Here is a 14,113-nt window from a genome sequence, read left to right on the forward strand (position 1 = left end):
GCAACTTGATGAGACCTCATCTCTACAATAAACCAAAAATTAGCTGGGTGTGGTAGCACACACCTGTAGTTCTGGCTATTTAAAAGGCTGAGGTGGAAGGATCGCCAGAGCCCAATGCTGGGGTGGCCATGAGCGTGCCAGTGCACTCCAGCCTAGGAGACGGAGTGAGACACCAACTCAAAAAAAAAAAAGATTACATTTAACAGTGGCATCTTTTTAAATCAAGCTGAAAGTTAGGGCCCAAATATCAGTTTCCAGCTGTGCTTACTAGCCTCAGAGGCAATATGGTTACTTGCCTCTTACCCTCAGAATTTGAGTGAAGGGAAAAGGGGATTTCAACCAAAGCAAAGACCAATTGAAGGAACTAAGCAAAGAAGTCATTCAGTTTGCAGCAATTACAGAAAGAAAATAATTCATTCAGTTTTTTTTTTTTCAAAAAAATATTACCCTAGACTCGGTCATTATGAAAAATGACTTCTGTACACGACTCTTTAAAATACAGATTAAAGGACGGGCTCGGTGGCTCAGCCTGTAATCCCAGCACTTTGGGAGGCCGAGGCAAGTGGATTGCCTGAGCCCTCGGGTTTGAGACCCACCAGGGCACCTTGGCGAGACCTCATCTCTACAATAAATCAAAAATTAGCCAGGTGTGGTGGCATGCGCCTGTAGTTCCAGCTACTTGGAAGGCTGAGGTGGAAGGATCGCCAGAGCCCAGCAGGTTGAGGCTGCAATGGCCAGGAGCGTGCCACTGCACCCCAGTCTGGGCGACAGAGTGAGACTCCAACTCAAAAAATAAATAAAATAAAATAAAATAAAATACAGATTAGAGAAAACTGCTGGAAGCCTACATACTAATGGAATTAAAGAGCTCCTGCTACAGCTCTGAGGTCTTAGTCTCTGGGGACCTAGATAAACGGAGACCACAACGAGGGTTCACTTTCCCTGAATATTTATAAAAGAAACATACCCAGTTGTTCTACTAAAAGGGGGCTGTAGCCTGAAAAACAGGTTAACTGCTTGAAGCAAACCCAATACCTAAGAATCAAGATTTAACATCCAAAACATTTGAATGCTATAATTCATGTTACCAAAGGAGTTTGTCAAGAGGCTCTCTGTGGAATTCTTTACTTTTTGAAAGCTGCCTCTCTGCACCTAAAGTAGGATTTAACATACAGATTTGCATTACAAGCAATTTTTCTAGGGTGCATTTCTTCTCACTCTTCCAAAAGAGATAGTAACAGAGATGGGTAAATTTGAAGAGAATGCCTTAGAGTTGGCTCTCAGAAGGAAGCCTTCTTAACATTTTATTTTAATATCTATGAAAATATCTTCCAAACTGGTTGCAATGATCCAACCGTGGCCTTGTTTGCTAGAATCCCCACTAGGGCAGTAGACATGGAAACCCCCTCCACCTTGCTCAGAGATTTCAATGTCAATGTTCCACACAGCCCTCTGAACCATCCTCAACCCTTCATCCACATATATCATTCTCAGAAACTCTGGCCCATATGGTACAGAAAATCAAAATCCAGACCCAATGAATCCCTAGAATACAACTCTGCTAAGTGAAAGCTAGTTAGTTTTATAAAGAAGTGATGCATAATCAATTTCTGGTGTTATTTCTAAAGATTAAAAGATCAATAACTCAAAAAATAACAGATGCTGGAGAGGATGTGGTGAAAAGGGAACACTTCTACACTGTTGGTGGGAGTGTAAACTAGTGCAACCTCTGTGGAAAGCAGTGTGGCAACATATATCAACAAGGGGGTCTGAATGAAGCATATTTGTATGCCTAACTCTTAACTGTACCTCACAATTTTAAAATAAAAAATGTTTAATAAAAAAATAATAATAAAATAAAAAGATCAACTGGAAGGAAAGTTTTTCCTAAAACCAGGCCAATAGAACAGACCAGGGTGGGGGATCATGAGCCCCGAGTATGAAACACAAGGTTTTCCTCACTCAAAAACAACATCCCCTTCACACCCCCACTGCAGAAAGTAGAGGCTATTTTCCCAGTAATCTACTCTTGAAAAAGCTCACAGAAGGCTGTCATTCATCCATCCCCCATGCCCACCTTCAAAAGGGCAGAAACCTCTCAGATAGGTAGCAATTACTTTCAGTCATCTAGTACCTAGGAACCCTTCATCTGTCAAGAAAATCTGTCTTATTAAACTCCTCACACTCAGTGTCTCTTGCCCTGAGGATATATATGTTCATCTTCAGGAAGGCAAAAGCAAGCATGCTAGAAGATGAGGAAAAAGGACATTGAATCAACAAGCTTAATCTTGTAATAGTTACAAACATAAATTATCTGACTTAATAATAACAACAACTACTATGGTTTTTTGTGGGAGGGTTGTTTGTTTTTCTTTTTTTGAGTTAGAGTCACACTCCATCGCCCAGGCTGGAGTACAGTGGCACTCACACTCATGGCCACCCCAGCACCGACTTTCTATGCTCCAGCAATCCTTCCACCTCAGACACATGCTACCATGCCTGGCTAATTTTTTATTTATTGTAGAGACAAGGTCTCGCCAAGTTGCCCGGATTGGTCTCAAACTCGCCGGCTCAGGCAATCCACTGGCCTCAGCCTCCCAAAGTGCTGGGATTACAGGCTGAGTCATGGAGCCCAGCCAACTACTATGTTTTACTGAGTCCTTACTAGATCTCAGGAACCTTGCTGTATACTCTCTAATTTCTACAACAACCATGCAAGGCAGACATTTTCACTTCCATTTTATAGACAGGTAAACTAAAGTTCAAAGAAGTTAGTTAAACTTACTCAAGCTCGAATAGTTAGAAGTGACAGAAACAAAAGTTTAATCCAGTGGTACCTGGTTCTAGCAGTATCTAGCAAAAATATAGCAGTAAATATGTGCTGGAAGAATTCATGTTCTGAACTCTTAAACTGCACCACCTCCCTGATAAGGAGAGAAACCACTCAAAGAGCCGTACATCTGTCTGCTGACACCTCAGGATTTAACTGTCAGCTGTGTTCCAAGGCCCCTCCCAGGTCAAGGGTTTCCAAGGACTTCTAGGTATGATTTAACTAGAGCATGTTTTCCTGAAAGGGAGGCTGTTCCTCAGCTAGGCTGTCTCCCTGAGCCAAGGTGGGCCTGGAGGGTAGGAGTACAGGTAGGGTAGAGAACAGGGGTGACTAGGTTAGAAGGGCATGTGGGGAAGTGGGAGGAGAGGGAGAGTCTCTTAAAAATGAGTCCGGGGCTGGGTGCAGTGGCACACACCTGTAATCCCAGCACTTTGAAAGGTCAAGAAGAGACGATTGCTTGAGTCCAGGAATTCAAGATCAGCCTGGGCAAAACAGCAAGACCTCATCTCTACAATAAATAAAAAAATTACCCAGGTGTGGCACATGCTTGTAGTTCAAGCTACTTGGAAGGCTGAAGGGGAAGGATTACCTAAGCTCAGCAGGTCAAGGCTGCGGTAGCCATGATCATGTCACTGCACTCCAGCATAGACAACAGAGTGAGGCTCTGACTCAAAAATAAATAAATAAATAAATAAATAAAGGGAGCCTAGAGGCAGATCTTTAGGACCATGACAGTTAATTATTAAGCCCATGTACTAAAGTCATGACACAGTTATGGAAATGTAAGCAATGTAATAAGGGATAAGGTGAGGGCAATAAGAACAGGTAGCAGGAAGAAATGTTCAACTTAATTGAAAGGTTAAAAAATTAGATTAAAAATATTCTACTATCAGGAGGCTAAGGCAAGAGGATCTCTTGAGTTCAGAAGTTCGAGGCTGCAGTGAGCCAAAATCATGCCTTGCACTCCAGCCTGGGCAACAGATCAAGACCCTGTCTATAAAAACAATAAAAATAAAAACTAATAATAAGAAGAATATATAAAATAATAATAACATCATAACAATAAAATTAGAGAATTGCTATTGACCCTTAAAGGAAGCAGGCTAGAGGAAACAGAATGAGTGGGCTCCCAGATTGTTTCTGAAGGCCACTAAGGACACACCTTTCAAGGTACCAGGGTCACAGGTGACCATTTTGCCTGTGACTAAGCACCTCCCACAGGCAGCCATTCTCTACCACTCCCAACTTCAAGCTCTCAGCACTCTATTCTGGCATGTATCTGAACCACAGGAAGGCACACAATAACTGGAAGTGAATGTGAAAATAAATAATTTGTGTTTTCTGATATGACTGGGTGTTGACAGAGTTTGTGAATCACTACTGCTTAGCCTTATGCACTGAAGGAGGGGCCAATAACTCAGTCTCTCTCTGCAGCTTGCATACCCCTGGCAAAGGTGACCTTGTAACACCACACTCATCTGTCACTCCTCTTTTCATGAATTTTTAATGGTTCCCTATCACCAACTGTATCAAGTCCAAATGTCTCCTCTTGGTAATCCAGCTTGTTGTGCTCTGCCTCCACCCTACCAATGTGGCACCATCTCCCTTTTCTCCTAATCACAGACCTCCTCCTGAAGTCAGATTGCATTTTGAACCAAACTTATAGCTTCCTCTCTCCACGGTTCTACCAGGCTTTGGGCTGCCTCTCCAAAATTCCAGACAGCCACAACTTCAATGTTTTACCATAGGTTACTATAAATATCCAGCTTCTCTTGGCCACAAAAAAGGGTTGTATCTTTAAATATTCTATATACGCCTACACTGTCTAGTATGGTAGCCACTAGCTACGTGTGGCTATTTAACGTATTTAAAGTTTAATAAAATGAAAAAAATGTCTTCCTCAGTTGCAGTAACCACATCTCAAATATACAACAGTCACATGTAACTACTGGTGACCATATTGAACAAGGCAGATTCAAACATTTCCATCATCATGGAAACAGCATAACACTATATGTGCAAGATAATAGTAGCCTAATGTATGATAAAGTTGGTTTTCTTTTCATCACTTGAAAACTTGATTCAAATTTCACAAAAAGGAGTGGCTATGACAGGTGTATAGCCCATCTTTTTATTTATTTATTTTTGACTCAAAGAGTCTCACTCTGTCACCCAGGCTGGAGTACAGTGGCACAATCACGGCTCACTGTAGCCTCAAACTGCTGGGCTCAGGTGATCCTTCTATCTCAGCCCTCCATGTAGCTGGGACTACAGGCACATGCCATCACATCTGGCTAATTTTTTATTTTTTTTCATAGAGATGAGGTCTCACTATGTTGCCCAGGCTGGTCTCGAATTCCTGGTTTCAGGCAATCCTCCCACCTCAGTCTCCCAAAGTGCTGTGATTACAGGTGTGAGCCATCGCACCTGGTCATGATCATCTTAAGTAACCAGCAAAGCCTATCTTATCAGTGATCTCAACCAGTTCTGTAAACATCACAGATAATTGAAACATCTTATTTTTTAAAAGATCACGTTCAGCAGACCTGCAAGAATCTTCCAACAATTCTCTAGTAGACTAGTCAGTGCACTGTACACTAAGCTCTCTGGTAGGCACTGGGAGTCAGTACAAAGATAACATGATGCGGTGTCCCTGCCCTAGTGATAAAGCAGGCAGAGAGAGAACCACAAAAGGAGACCGAAAGAGATAAGTACCATGAGAGAGATACACAGTGCTACAGAGAGTTAAAGGCAGAGAGATCATATCAAGTAGGAGGAAATAGGAAGGACTCTATGGACAAGTAGATGAATTCAGACGTGGATTGGGTGCTAAGGGACAAGCTGAATTTTGACAGAAGGAACTAAGAAGATGAAAGGAGAAAAATGAATGAGCAAAACAAGAAGAAAGTTAGGGCCCAGGATGCATTTGTGGAAAAGTGAGTCGAAAAAGAACTACGACAACTAGTAAACAATCATTTGAAAATCTTTTTTCCAATCATCCTAATAATCAAACAATGACACATTAACTTAGATGCCATTTTTAAAAAGATTTTGCTTTAGTGAGAACATCTGATGTTGGATGAGGTGGAACCTCTGTTCCTACTGCTGGTGGGAATGCAAATAAGCACTGCCTTTTTGAAAAACAGTTTTAAGCTCCTTAAAAACATTCATATACCCTGACCCCAATAATCCAACTTCAAGGAAAATTGCCTACAAAATAATCTGAAACACAAAGACTGAACCATGAAGAAGTTTTTGTAATGTTATACCTATAACTGCAGAGAAAAATAAGAAATGATTTGGTAAACTGGGATCTAGTTATAGAATGGAATACTATACAGCCATTAAGAATTATGCTGACAAGTTTTAAATGACACAGAAAATGTTTATAAGAATGTTAAGTGAAAAGAAAAACAGGGTTTAAAACTGGTAATATACATTACAGTCACAACCATGTAAAATAATATGAATAGAAGGAGGAAAATAAGCAAAAATGTTAGTATTTTAGTGGCAAGATTATGGGTGATTTTTATTCTCTATACCAGGGACCAGCAAACTATGGTCTGCAAACCAAATCTGGCCTACTGACTGATTTGTAAATAGTTTCACTGGAACACTGCCACACATGTTGACTTATATATTGTTATTAACTGTGGCTGCTTTTGTGCTTCAATGACAGAGTTGAGTCATTGTGGCAGAGCATAGCTCACAAAGCTGAAAGTATTTACTACCTGGCCCTTTACAGAAAAAGTCTGTCAAACTCTGTATTTTTATAATGTATGACTTTTGCAATCTTCTTCTAAAAGGTCTATTTCCACATCGTGAAGGACCTTCAGGAACAGCCTAACAATTTCAGATTTTATTTTGTAAGTAACTAAGAGCATTAGAATTCTCCGAAGAGGGTGGGACATGATCTGACATGATGCCAACTAGTAAAACACAGAACACCAGGTAATTTAAGTAAATGGAATGTAAACTGTATGCCAGGCAAAGTCTATGATTCATCAACAGCTGTGACTCGGCCACTCCTCATTTACAGGATGTTGGCCTATGATTTGGCTTGTTATTGTTTTTTGGCTGCCTTCTCTGAACAAACCCCATGGCACCCTATGACATGGCCTCCTCCAGGTAGTAATGACCAATGTATTTTATGGAATTTTTCCCTCTTAAGCAGGAAGGGGGAGGGATATACAAATTTGTGAGTTTTGCCTGAAAAGGCGATTTGAAAGCTTAGGGTGGTTTTCTTGTCTTTTGGAAACCAGTCCTCCCTTTTCAAACCTTTTCCCTATTTCTTACTTTACTTTTTTGTTCTGGAAGTATAAAGGGAGAATAGGGAGACAGTTCTAGGTAAAAGGAAAGGGGGACAGAGAGGCACAAAGGGAGAGAATAGAAAGTATCTGATGTTCTGTCTCAAGAGCCTTCAAAGAGACCTTAGATCTATCTCCCCTCCAAACATGATCAAGAAGACCCTGAGACCTATCCCCAGTGAATATGTGCCATCTGTTCAGTTTTACCTTTAGAAAAAGGAAAGAGCTATCCCTCTAAGAGAAAGCCTCTATATCCACAAGCTTCCTCCAGGTTCTAGATGCTTTCATCACCTGTCTCAGTCCTACTTCCCCAGAGGAACTGCAAATAATCAGTTCCTCCAAACAACAGAGAATTGTTTACCCATTCTCTCAAGTATGAACACAGCCAAAGAATGAAAATAATCAGAAGGGTAGTTTCCTTTCAAATAAAACACACTACCAATCACAAAGAATGTTAATCATCTACCCTAATGTCAGGTGCTGATGGTATAAAAACATATTAGGTATCTGGGTTGTTGGATTTCTTTTTCCTTTTAAACACATAAGGCCAGGTGCTGTGACTCACGTATATTCAGCACTTTGGGAGATCAAGGCAGGAGGACCACCCTGGGCAACATAGTAAGACTTTGTACAAAAATTTTTTTAAAAACAAGCCAGGCATGGTGGCACATACCTGTAGTCCCAGCTACTCAGGAGGCTGGGGTGGAAGGATTGTCTGAGCCTAGGGGATCACCATGCCACTGCACTCCAGCCTAGGTGACAGAGTGAGACCCCAATTCAAAAATAAATAAACACATGACATTTTTTGTATTCCAGCAAATTAAGGCTGTGAATTTCATTTGCAGCACTTTATAAAATGGAACAATTCACGTGTAACTCTGTTAGATTTTTTCTTTTTAATTTTTTTCTTTAATTGTATTTATATTGTATTTTGTTGGTTCGAGAGAAAGAGAATATACAGAATACACTGAGGTGCTCAATTATTTAACAGATCATCTTTAACATTTTATATTTTAACATATACCCATGCCATCAATAATTCTCACAAGCTTTCTGAACTATTAAGCTGCATTGCTCTCGTTCTAAATCAAATATAAGTAATTTGTTGTCATAGCAATGCTTCTTCCTACTCCGAAATAGTTCAATACATGCTTTGTTTCAGCAGGCAACTATCTGTCTACCAAAAATTGGCCATTGTCTCCCATCTCCTTGACAAATGTCTTATCAAATTTAGCTGCCTGGCTTTTACAGTCATCAGGAGACTGTATTTCTATGGCACTTCCTAGCACCTATACAGGAAAGAAGCTTACAGGACCTCTCAGGAACTGCCTGGAAACATATCACAGCTAAGTCGCTGGGTGACAGCCAATCTCAGTAGTTATGATGACAACAATCCTTGGCATTATTATCCAGCTTTACCGTTTACAGAGTACTGTCACCTACTTTATTATATTTGAGGTAGTACTAGGTGGAGCTTATATACTTCAATTCCATGCATCAAGTTGGTTAACTGTGCACATCAGTAGTAAGTTACATTTGCTCTGTCCTTTATTCTAAGTTTGAGTTCAACTTTTCTACCCTTTTGATGTGGTATATATCAAGCTAATGAAGGCGATTAGCTAAGATTTTGGAATTGCTTCTGTTGTTACTTCTATTTTGTCAGTTCCTTGTCCAATAGCTCAATGACAGATATAAACTGCTTAGACAAATACACGAGGCAACACTCCAGAGCCAGTGGCAATATTAATTCTAATTTCATATTTATAGGGCATACTACAGTTTGCAAAGCCATTTCACAAAAATTATCTCATTTGAACTGTACCTCTTGTCTACCCAACTCCCCAACACACATTATCATAGCTATATCAGGATGTGTGTATCTAAAATATTATTCTCTGCCTTAAAGTTTGTCCATTTTTAACTAAAGATGAATAACTGGTGTTTCCAACTCTAATTCCTTCAAGCCCTGACCTTTATTTCCTGTAAAATACAGAGCCCCTTAACCCCTTTTCCCATCAAGTTGAATTTTTTTCACACTACATTTGTGAGAAATGCAAATTTGAAGGAAAAAATCAGAGATCAGGGAGGAGGAGATATTCTTTGACACTAGCCACAGTCTGTATTTTTGTTTTGTTTTGGTTTTGTTTTTGTTTTTTGAATTGGAGTCTCATTCTGCTGCCCAGGCTGGAATGTGGTGGCACACTTACAGCTACTGCAGCCTCAACCTGCTGGGCTCAGGTGATCCATCTGCCTCAGCCTTCCAAGTAGCTGCAACTACAGGCACGTGCCACCATGCCCGGCTAATTTTTTTTTTATTTATTGTAGAGATGAGTCCTTACCAAGTTTCTCAAGATGGTCTCAAGCCCCTGGGCTCAGGCAATCCTTTTGCCTCTGCCTCCCAAAGTCCTGGGATTACAGGTGTGAGCCACCGTACCTGGCCTAGCCAAGGTCTTTAAAAAGAAGAGATCAGGGCTAGAAAAGGTGATCTCATAGAAAGAGTACAGTAGTGGTTACTAGAGGTGGGAAAAGGTAGAAGGAAAGGGGGATAACCAAAGGTTGGTTAACAGACACATGTAGTAAAACATCATACCATACGCTATAAATATATACAAGTATATATGTCAAATAAAAATAATAACAGCTGGGCATTATTATAGGCTCATATCTATAATCCCAGCACTTTGGGAGGCAGAGGCGAGAGGATTGCCTGAAGGTCCAGGGGTTCAAGGCCAGCCTAGGCAACTTGGTGAGACCTCATCTCTACAATAAATCAAAAAATTAGCCAGGCATGGTAGTGCACACCTGTGGTTCCAGCTACTTGGAAGGCTGAGGCAGAAGGATCACCTGAGATCAGCAGGTCAAGCCTGTGGTACCTATAAGTGTGCTACTGCACTCCAGGCTGGGTGATAGTGAGACTCTGCCTCAAAAATAAAATAACAAAAGCAAAAAGTTGTTTTCTAATTTTAAAAAATAAGAGAATGGCCAGGTGCAGTGGGTTACACCTGTAATCCCAGCACTCTGGGAAGCCAAGGCAAGAGGGTTGCCTGAGCCCAGGAGTTTGAGACCAGCCTGGGTAACATGGTGAAACCTCATCTCTACAATAAATCCAAAAAGTAGCCAGGTATGGTGGTGTGTACCTGTAGTCCCAGTTACTCTGGAGGCTGAGGTAGAAGGATCACTTGAGTCCAGCAGGTTAAGGCTGCAGTATCTGTGATTGTGCCACTGCACTCTAGCCTGGGCAAAAGAGTGAGACTCTGGGGAGAGGTGGGGGGAGGGAGGGAGGGAGAGAGAGAGAGGGAGGGAGAGAGAGAGAGAGAGAAAGGATGGAGCAGGAAAACAGATTACCAGAAACTTTCACTTTTCCTTTATACATTCCTATATTTCTAATTTCTGTATTTATGATCATATGCTACTTTTATAATCAAAAAATAAAGAGAGGTTTATTTTTAAAAATAAAGAAACAGAAAGGGGAATATTATCGCATTTAAAGGAAAGGACACTCGAAACAGGGGTTTCTAACTGGCTCACCTGCTCCACCTTCTTTGAAACTCTCTGGGTGAGAAGGAAGAGCTAGCAAAGAGGACCAGCTCAGAGTGCTTACTTGGAAAATGAATCAGAATCAGGGACTGCCCTAAGAGAGTCTGAAAATAAGATTTCACAGCAGCTCATAGGCTCAAGAGCTACAGCTGAAAAGTTCCATTCCCACCCATATGTGACCAAATGTAATTTGTGTCTCCGTATGCCTTTCAGCTTCACAAAGTCTGATTCCATTCTGAAATCTAATAAAAGAGGGAGTCCTTGCCATCATTTCTGTTGCTTAGTCCTTGTGAGCACTATCTCCTACAGACTTTATTTTTGTTTCTGCAGAGTGAGCGAAGGAACTAATAAATTATTTAGAACCCCTATGCAACTATTATTTCAGTTTCTCCACACCTCACTCCTGTCAGGAGGAAGGGGAACAAGTATCACCCACATAATTATAGTCATAGAGCCTAAAAAGCAGAAACATAACAGGATTTGGACCAGTTCTCACAAAAAGTGCTAGGCAATAGAAAAAAGAATGCCTAAGGGTCTGAAACCTGTCTGACCAAACAGAATTGATGTCTATAAGGCCCAAGAGAAATAAAGCTTTCCTTCCCAACCCCTCAACCAACCCAAAATGAATATAGCTTTCAAAAGTGTTTTAATGACAACAAAAGCCTCTGGCACTTGAGGATATGAGGGTGGTAATTTTGTTTGGCAATGTCAAATTTAAGAACTTAATTATTTAACTGAGAAGGTGCAATTTTGATTTTAAGTGTGTTTCTTCCCTGAAGCTCAAAATCCAATTTACCTAGTCCACCCAGAGGGATGCTTTTGCTATCACCAAACCACCTTTATTGATCTATCCAAAGGCTAAGTTGCCACAAGACCCCTATAATGCATATTTGATCAATATAGATGTAACAAACGCAAAAAAACCCTACTATACCTAATAATATAGCCTTAAAATATATAAAGTAACATTTGACAGAACTAAAAGAAAAAATAGATAAATTTACCTTTGTGGTAGCAAATTTTAACAAATCTCCTCAGTACTGTAACTGATAGATAAAACAGACAAGAAAACTGGGTAAGGCAACTAAAGAGTAGCAAAATTAACAATGTTAATCTAGTGGACATTGTATCATCCTGAGTCACAAAACAAGCCTCAACAAATTTCAAAGAAACAGAACACAGAAATCACATTCTGATCACAATGTTATTAAGTTAAAAATCAACAACAAAAGGATGACTAGGCTGGGTGAGGTGGCTAATGTCTGTAATACCAGCACTTCGGGAGGCTGAAGTAGGAGGATTGCTTGAGCCCAGGAGTACGACAACAACCTAGGCAGCATAGCAAGACTTTGTCTCTACAAAAAAATCAAAAATTAGCTGGGCATGGTAGTGCATGAGCCTGTAATCTCAGCTACTTGGGAGGCTGAGGCAGAGGATTGCGTGAGCTTAGGGGGTCGAGGCTGCAGTGAGCTGTGATCAGGCTTCTGTATTTCCACCTGAGTGAGAGTGAGATCCCAACTCAAAAATAAAAAATAAAGGATGACTGAAAGAAGGGTTAGAAATTTTTTTTTAAATCCTAAATGATGTGTGGTGCCGCGCAAGGCGCAGTTGCGTTCTTTGGCAGTCTACCCGCACGTCTAGGGCGCAAAGCAGGGTCGCTGCAGTCGAGGGTGCCATGTCAGACAACAAGGACAATTTTGATGGCAATGACTTTGATGATGTGGAGGAGGATGAAGGGTTAGGTGACATGGAGAATGCTGAGGAGGAGGGCCAGGAGAATGTCAAGATTCTCCCTCTGGGGAACGACCGCAGGCCAATCAGAAGTGAATCACCACACCATACATGACCAAGTATGAGCAAGCTCGCGTGCTGGGCACGCCAATTCTCCAGATCGCAATATGTGCCCCTGTGATGGTAGGAACTAGAGGGGGAGACAGATCCTCTGCTCATTGCCATGAAGGAACTCAAGGCCTGAAAGATCCCCACCATCATTTTCCGCTACCTCCCTGACAGGAGCTATGAAGACTGGGGGGTAGACGAGCTCATCATCACCGACTGAGTTGGAGCCATCTTCCTGACCCTTGTTCAGTTTTTATTCTCACTTTATATGTGTAAATAATAAAATATTTAACCTTCAAAAAAATTCTTCTAAACAACCCATGGGTTAAGAAGTCACAATGGAAATTGCAAAATATTTGGAATCAAAGAGTAACAAAATATTACAACATAACAAAATTTGTGCAATGTAACTACCAGTAGGTATCAAAATATATTAGCCTTTAATGTGCATAGTCAAATAAGAAAGTCTGAAAATAAATGAGCTAAGTATTTTATGTAAGCTAGAAAAAGAATATGAGGCCAAAATTTCCAAAAAACATGAAGGAGAAAAAAATGTTTTAAACAGGCAAAAATTAACAAAACAGAAAACAGATATATAATACAGAAAGTCCAAATTGCTTCCCAGAAAAGATAAATAAAATGTAAACTACTAGTGAGACTGATTTCTAAAAAATAACTAATATTAGGAACTAAATAGAGGATATATTTTCAATATGTATAGTTTTTATAGTTAAGAGGTTATTAACAATTTTAAACCAATAAATCTGAAAATTGAGACCAATGATCACATTCCTAAAAAAACATAAACTACCAACACTGACTAAAAAGAGGAGAATACCTGAAAATTCCTATAACCATTAAATAAATTTAATCAACAGTCCAAAATCTTCCCACAAAGAAGATTCCACCAAAGCCCAGTTCAGTTTACAAGCAAGTTCTAACAAACACGTAAGAAACAACTCTGACCTCACGCAAACTTCCAGGTTTAGAAAAAGAAGCATTACCCAATCCATTTTATGAAGATGGCATAAACTTAATACTGACAAGGACAGTATGAAAAATGAAAACTAGAGTCAGATTCACTCACAAACAGTTATAAGAACACCAAATAAAATATTAGCAAACCATATCCAGGAACAACAAGGAAGATAATACATCATGATCAAGGTGACAATTCCAGGAATAAAAAGTCAATTTAATATTAGAAAATGGGCCAGGCTCCGTGGCTCAGCCTGTAATCCCAACACTCTGTGAGACCAAAGTGAGTGGACTGCCTAAGCCCGTGGGTTCGAAACCAACCCGGGCAACTTGGTGAGGCCTTGTCTCTACAATAAATAAATAAATAAAAATTAGTCAGGCACGGTAGCATGCACCTGTAGTTCCTACTTGAAAGACTGAGGAGCAAGGATCGCCGAGCCCAGCAGGTTGACACTGGGATGTCCGTGAACATGCCACTGCACTCCAGCCTGGGCAATGGAGTGAGACTCTAACACACACACACACACACACACACACACACACACACACACACACACACACACATTAAAAAACCAATTAGTGTAATTCACCACATTGAAAGATTAAATAACAAAAGCAATAT

At 40.4% G+C, this 14,113-nt stretch overlaps 1 protein-coding gene and 1 pseudogene across 2 annotated transcripts in view; one reads left to right on the forward strand and one right to left on the reverse strand.

Annotated features, from left to right (window-relative positions):
• The window catches only part of TMEM164 (transmembrane protein 164), a 167,997-nt gene that overhangs the window by 123,532 nt on the left and 30,352 nt on the right, over window positions 1-14,113 (reverse strand). The gene's annotated exons all lie outside the window — the stretch shown is intronic.
• Window positions 12,270-12,733, forward strand: LOC103265110 (annotated as a pseudogene).

This window comes from Carlito syrichta, unplaced genomic scaffold, assembly GCF_000164805.1.
Source record: "Carlito syrichta isolate Samal-C Ts95f unplaced genomic scaffold, Tarsius_syrichta-2.0.1 Scaffold305844, whole genome shotgun sequence".
Taxonomy (NCBI): Eukaryota; Metazoa; Chordata; class Mammalia; order Primates; family Tarsiidae; genus Carlito; species Carlito syrichta.